Source organism: Thunnus albacares, chromosome 7 (assembly GCF_914725855.1).
Source record: "Thunnus albacares chromosome 7, fThuAlb1.1, whole genome shotgun sequence".
NCBI classification, from domain to species: domain Eukaryota; kingdom Metazoa; phylum Chordata; class Actinopteri; order Scombriformes; family Scombridae; genus Thunnus; species Thunnus albacares.
In genome coordinates, this window is record NC_058112.1 from 648497 (window position 1) to 656265 (window position 7769).

Here is a 7769-nt window from a genome sequence, read left to right on the forward strand (position 1 = left end):
CCACCATGGTGTCTCCAGTGTCTCTGCTCTTGACAACACAGTCATGTTTACTGTAGCGATTTTACACACATAAACTACTTAGAAACTTAACTCATACCTGGTGATATATGCACAGTATAACGAAATATTAAAATCTTTTAATGCTCTGCCCTGCAAATATGTTTTATTTACGTTTGTTTAAGTTAAGTTATTTAATATCATCTTGGATTTCTACAATCGATGATGACCATTTCATCAGTTATTTAACGTGGCTGAGGTGAAAATGAATCAGTATATTCACGCTTAGCTAATATAGGAGAAAGGCAAGCCAGACTTTGCAGAATCCTGCCACCTGCCACATCCTGACATCATTCATTTCAGCAGCTGCTGCGCTGCTCCACACTCTCCTTTGCGCTCCGGTGAGACAGCGCTGATGAAATGTTGAGCGGACTTTAAGATCTGAGTTGGCTTATCTTTTTTTTTTTTTGAAAGATGTTTATGGAATAGTTATAGCTCACTATAAGCCCAAATACAGATAACACTGCTGGTTTGAGTGTTCATGATAACGTGGATCTATAATTAGGCCTAATCTTTGACATTAAGTGAAATTAAACATGTGAGAGGATTATTATGGCCTACAATCTGGCTTCAATTCACCACCTCACCATCTGCGTCGTCGATTTCCGTCTCCAAAATGTTGGTACGCATGGGCCAAAGTTTACGTACAGGTGTGCACATTGTCCCGTCAACTTTGTGTTTATAGATCACAACTTTTGCGTGGGTACGCCTCTTTCAGGCCCCGTTCTGTGCGTACGCAACGGTTATAAATGAGACCCCAGGTCTTTGGCAGGAAAAACATTTTCAAGCAATGATTTTATTGTCAAGCACAGTCCTGATTTCATGTTTTTAACTGAAACTTGGGTAGACCAAGAAAAACAATGCATCTGTTCTTATCAAGTCAGCCCATCCCAACTTCAAATTTCATGAATGAAGCTAGAGTGCATAAGAAAGGAAGCTGAGTTGCCATTTTGTTAAATGATTCACTCCAATGGAAGCAGATTGTTTCTTTTGAATATGTGAATCTTCAGTTGAATTCCTCCTCTCGAGCCATGTTCCTAAATATCTACAGGCCACCTAAATACTGTACAATTTTTGATGACTTTACTGAACTGCTGTCTATAATCTGTACTGACTTTGACTATGTAGTTATTGTTGGTGATTTTAACATCCATGTTGACAGCCCTATGGACAGAGAGACTAAAGAACTGTATTGTGTTCTTGATAGGTATGGACTAAATCAGCATGTGACAGAGTCCAAACACAACAAGGGGCACACTCTGGATTTAATCATCTCTAAGGGTCTGAACATTTCGAAGGTTGTGGTGACTGATGTCGCTCTCTCTGATCATCCTTGTGTTTTCTTTGAGAGCACTATCTCTGTGCACACAAATGTTCAAGCAGAGGTAATCACAAAACAGTATGGGCCCTATCTTGCACCCAGCGCGAAGCGGCGCCAAGCGCAGCGGAAGTGTCTTTGTTAGTTTAAGACCGACACAGTTGTCGTTTTTTTCTGTCCAGCGCCCACATTGTTAAAATAGGAAATGAACTTGCACCAGTCAGTGCGCCCGTGGGCGTGTTGGTCTAAATGTAAGGTCCAGGTCCATTGTTGGCGCATTGCTTTCTTAAGGCAGCGGACAGCGATTGCGCTATTGACCAACAAAAACCTGGTCTAAAGTCAATGGCGCAATGTTTCACTGTTATTTTAAGGGCGCATTATCCAGATAGTGAAATGCGCATACATAGGCGGATGCACAACATACACTCTGCCTGTTACACACACAGGACGCACAGCAGCGTACAAACATGCAAAATATTACAAATAAAAGGATTACAATGTGAAAGAATATTATTGTGTATATCAGTATATTTTAAAAAATACACGTCATAATGGTTAGGCGTACAATTGATCAGAATTAACTAATCGAATTAATGACAGATAAAATTGTCTAATTATTTGACCAAATCATGGCAATACATGAAGGTATTAAAACAGGTGGCCAACAACGGATCAGACACAAATCGACTTTCCTGCTGCATCAATACATGAGGACATGAGAAACACATGAGGAAATAAATGAGGTGAAAACAATGATTAAACTAAAGAAAGAAATAAATCTGCACAGCTTCTAGCTGCTGCCAGCAGCAGGATCAGTTGGAGAGCTGATCAAGTCCTGATAACTGTGTTAATGATTCTTTATATGATTAAAATTAACGATTTAATTTTTGAACAATATTTAACAAATATTCTCATTTTTTAGAGTACAGTGATCAGGTTTTCATACTTTGAACAATTAAAACCCCACCGATTTGACCTGTTACTCCATGACTGAACAAAACGATTTTAAAGAAACCAAAGCTGTAGTTATAATAATAATAAAATACATTCACAACAAATAAATAAACAGGATCTTAAACTGGTGGTCTGGGGTTGGCCACGGGAGGGTTCAGGAGCAGCGGGGGCCAGTGTGCTTGTTATGGATCGTGCACTTTCACTTTGCACACGAGCAGATCCTTTTCCTTTGCAGAGAAGCGGTCCTTCTCTCTACTTGGCAAATGAGCCATCATAATAGCAATCCACCAAGGTGCAAGCGCACCTGGCTCTTAAAGGGAATGGGAGATGACACTGTGATTGGTTTATTGCATGTTACACCGAAAACACACCCATGATTAATTAGGAGACCATGGACAACTCCCTCTGAACCATGTGCCTGGCGCATTGACCATTTTTCCGCCATTAAAATAGCAAAAGTGGATGTGGATACACCCTAAATGCACTTGTGACCGTGCACTTTAGATCATTAAAATAGGACCTCATATCACTGATAACACCAGTGAAATATTTATTCAGGTCCTCTCTTCCACACCCGCCCTCTCTCAGTCAATGAGCTTGTAGATACTTTCAATTCTAAAAATAGAGCCGCAAGCGGCAATTCATGGGTCCACACCTTTTTGCGCTTAACAGAAGGGAGCAGCCCAATTGTCGAAAATTAAAGCCGCAAGCAAAAACGAGTGGGTTTCAGGCTTCACAAAGGTGAGCAAAGTCACTTCAGTTAGTTTAACTGTTTAAGGAAGGAGTGAGACTAATCACACACTTTTTTAATAATCAGAAAGCCTGCAGCATTTCAATAATTGCACACTCAAAGTTTCACCATTGATCGCCCTTCATCGGATTTGAATGGAACTCAGTGTGTATGTTCAGAAGATAACGTGGGATGTCTCCAGTGAGTTTAATCAGGATTACTTAAAGGCATCTTTAGGTATGAGCAAATATGTGATGGACGGGTCCACTTTTTAGTGCTGTCCACCAGGTTTTCAGATACATGCTTGTAGCATTTGTGGCACCCCCTATGGGTCTGGCTCAAAATGCTTTGGTAGCCCTATTCCCAAACATGGCATGAAGTTACCTACCAAGATGACTGGACAAATGCTTAATGGGCCCATATTTGCTAAGCCCCACCCACTGCGAAGATTTTTGGTTGACTGCAGCCATGTTTTTTGACCGATCTTGCTCATTTATAACAGAAATATGTATCTCCATCCCACAAGAGTGTATACCAAAGATGGTATTGATGGAGTAAAAATCCAAAAAGGAGATGTTATATTACTGTTTTTGCATTATGCAAATGAGCAAAAAATCCATCATGAATGACATTTATGGTCCAAGAGACTTATTTGTGGAGCAAATTGAGTGTGACTAGTGTGTGTAATTTCAAGTCAGTCGGATTTACGATGTGAGGGGTGTGGCCTTTCCAAAATTGAACATTTGGGCCTCAATTGTAGCACCACAATCTGGCCGACTGGGCTCATATTTCTTGAGAAGCACATGCATGTTGTTTCCATTTATTGGGCCAAGTTTCCTGGTTTTTGGTCATTCCAGCTCACGACAATTTGAACTGCGATAGAAGACAACTAATAATAATTAAAGCTGCAAACAGCGATTAATGGGCCCTCGCACCTCGCGCAAGTTGGAGGGAGCAGCAGCTGTTGTATCAATGTTGTAGATCTCTTTACATAGCTCTTCATTTTCAGGATTATCAGAAACTGTTTGAATAAAATATTATCTCTGGTGTGCAGTCCGTAGTGCTGAATATGACTTATAAGAAATTGTGTATACATTTGATGAACTATGCATCATTTATGCCTTGATTCCTGTTGCACATAGGCAATACTACATAAGTGAAATATTAATGCAGCCATACATTTACCAGTGGGCAACTGACACGGATATACATTTTCATGAATATTGGACATTGCATGTAGGAGATAACTATCACTTCCTGTGTCCATTATGTGGCGCTAGAGAACACCAACTAATCATTTTTCTGTATACTGTGTAGACCGCATCATGTAAATTTCATGTAAATCCGATGATGTTTGTCACATAAAGCTGATTTCCTTTTGTCAGTAGGTGGCACTATGACTATGACTCATTGTTGATATGTGGATGTGTTCAGGCCTGAGGCCTGCACAATGAAGCAGAATTTGGAGTTAGGTTACTTCAGGTTTAAGCCTGGGTTTTCAGTCCTACGATGGTGGTTTACTTCTTAATGAGGTACATCACCATGGCAACTTACGCTGAACAGCTAACCTGCTCCGGAGCAGGTTATATTCGAGATAATAGATCGGCGGGTATAAAAGCACCGCCTACTGACCAATCAGTTCTCCTGGAAAGTGGCATCACCATTTGTAGGAGATCCTGTAGAGCTTGGTGCGCGGATTGTGAGAGGATCGCTTAGAAGGGCAAGAGTGTTCAGGGACTGGCAAGATCTGCTGGCTCTCCCTGATGATCTCTTATATGAGAGATACAGATTCTCATCGGAGGGGATGAGATATCTGCGTCAGCTGCTGCAACCATATGTTGCAAGTGCAAGGTGGCACGAGCTCTAACAGAGCTACTGGACGAATTTGTCATGTTCCCTGGCCACATGCCCACGCAGTCCATAAAAGACGGCTTTTATAACATAGCAGGTAAGTTAGACATTAACCTATTTGACATTTGACATTATTTAACCTATGACATATACTGTTGTATATTAAATGCAGCCAACTCCTTTCATAGGGTCCCTAGAGTGATTGGTGCCTTAGACTGCACACACATTCCCATCTCTGCACGTTTGGGTGAGGATGAGACGAATTATGTAAATCGCAAATCATTATCTATCTATCTATCTATCTATCTATCTATCTATCTATCTATCTATCTATCTAGTCATACTAGCCATACTACCACATTGCTTGCATGGACACTAAGGGTTTGTAGGAAATGCAGCAGCTTGGATAATTAAATGTTATTCCCTTTTAGCACATTCACACAGCACAGGTGTCACAGTTGGAGTATCTTTCTCTCCACCATGGTGTCATTTCACATGCAAATGGATGCTACCTTAATGCTGTTATTGGAAGTATGATCAACCCCAAATGCTTTTGCAGATGACTTGTGACCATCAGTGTATGGTCACCAGTGTGGAGGCAAAGTGGCCTGGGTCCGTCCATGACACCCGGATCTTCAAGGAGTCTGCACTGTGCCACAGATTTGAGGAGGGTATGGCAACTTTACATTGAATATTATATTTTGTTATGTTCTTTAGACTGCATTTTGTGATACTGATCATGGCAATATTCCCATTTATCTTCAGGGATGTTCAGTGCTCCTGAGTGACAGGGGGTACACCTGCCAGCCTTTTTTGATGACCCCTTATCCTGACCTTGCTGCAGGCCCACATTGTCAGTGTCACCCTTACCAAGACCAGGGTCATGATTGAGATGACTTTTGGCATGCTTAAGGCCCGCTTTAACTGCTTACGTGGGCTCAGGGTGGCCCCAGACCGGGCTTGTAGGATCATCTCGGCCTGTGTAGTGCTACAGAACATAGCTACCATACGAAGGGAGAGGGCCCCCCCTGTTAGCCTACAACCCCCTGATATATTAGATCCTATCACCCTTGACTACTCTACTGGCAGAGCTGTGAGAGAGGCCATCACACAGCAATTCTTTACATAGACAAGCAGGCCTCTTTTTCTTTTTATTTAGTCTTAATTCATTCTTATTTAATGAGGCTATCTTTTGTTCTCCCGTTCCTCTCTTCCTCTCTCCTCATCTGTGCTAAGATAAAATTGGTTACAAATGACTAAAACGTGTACCGTCAACACTCTCTCTGAACAGACAGACACTGTCTCATCATCTAGGGCCTCCACCTGGGAAAATCTATGATCAGCAACCACAGATGACATGCCAGTGTGTATGACAGGTTGCTTTCACTGTTACCTCTGTATGAGACAGTGTGTAAGTGGGTGTTGGCAGCAACACCAATGTATCCCTATCAACTGTAGAGAAAGTAAACACAAGTTACTTACTGCCATAATAATTAGTATATTATAATTGTGTTTTATTAGCAACCCAGTAGTCTAGCATTAACTAAATGACACATACCCTGTACAAATGTGGCCCATTTGGAGCAGCTGCCACTTCCACCAGGGTCTGAAGAAATGCCCCCCCTCCACTCCTTCCATTAGCGGGCAACCCTCATTATTAGAAAGGGCCAGCTCCTCAGCAGGAGTGTACTCCTGTGTAGTAGGGCCCCCTCCTGTCTTCCTCATCTTATTCTTTTTCCTGTTGGCTGCAAGCAACATCAAAGCCATGTCATCGTGCTTTTGTATACCAATATCATCCTAAAACAGAGACTGATTTACGCACCTACTTGTTGTACTTATAAGATATGAAATTAAGCCCACTTACCACTTTGAATTATGTTTTTATGTTTATTTTTTATTTGCTCCCACGTCCTTTTTACACCACCAGGGTTGCAGCTAGAAGAATGAGGCTAAAATTGTCATACACGCTATAAGAATACATCTAAACAAAAGATTAATGTAATGAAATACACAAATTTAATTATAGTCAGATATACTTGTGCCTTAATGATGGGGCAGTGATATTATAAGCCTATTAACTTACACATTCACACAGTCAGCAATTTTTTGCCAACTTTCCCTACTGCATTTGACAGCAGCAACTGTATTGCTTTTGGTTTGGATGATGTGTCCTCCTCATGTATTCCTTGTATTTGTTTAATATCATAGTTTGCTCTTCATTAGTAAAGTATGCTGCTCTGCTGCCAGTAGACTTGTCCATGTTTATGATTGGTCATATGCTGCAAACACCACCTCTTTTATGTGAATGCGCTCAGGGCTAGATTGTGAAAACCTGGGTTGACTTACCAAGTTGATAACCACCGCTGTGTGACCACTTAGCGTGATTGCGGTTGTCAGGCCAGATAACGAAAAGATATCCCGGGTATGTTGAATTTGCTTTGTAGTACAGGCCTCTGGACTCTTATCAAGCATGAGAAATCTAGGGCAAATTGGACAATGTAAAGCCGAGTTACAACTTCTTGTTTAATGTCCCAAACATGTTTTGAGCAAAATTGTCCGGCACGCCATGGCTTTGAAATTTTCTCTAGTTCTGATGTATTTGCCAAGTTTTCGAGCATCCCAATCCCCTCAAAAATGCAATGGCGTGGGGGAATAATAATAATAATAATAATGATAATAATAATAATAATAATAATAATTTTTACAAACTTTCAGTGCCAGGGACTGTTGGGCCCCTGGCACTTTTGTGCTCCGGCCTTAATAATAATAATAATTAAAGCTGCAAGCAGCGATGAGCGAGCCCTTATACCTTGTGCATGTCGAAGGGAGCATCAACTGTGATTTGGCTACTTTAGATCT

The 7769-nt window shown here is 41.2% G+C and overlaps 1 pseudogene; it reads left to right on the top strand.

The window, feature by feature from the left end:
- The first annotated feature begins 3251 nt into the window (after positions 1–3251).
- LOC122985606 lies at positions 3252–6118 on the top strand (annotated as a pseudogene).
- Positions 6119–7769: the final 1651 nt, after the last annotated feature.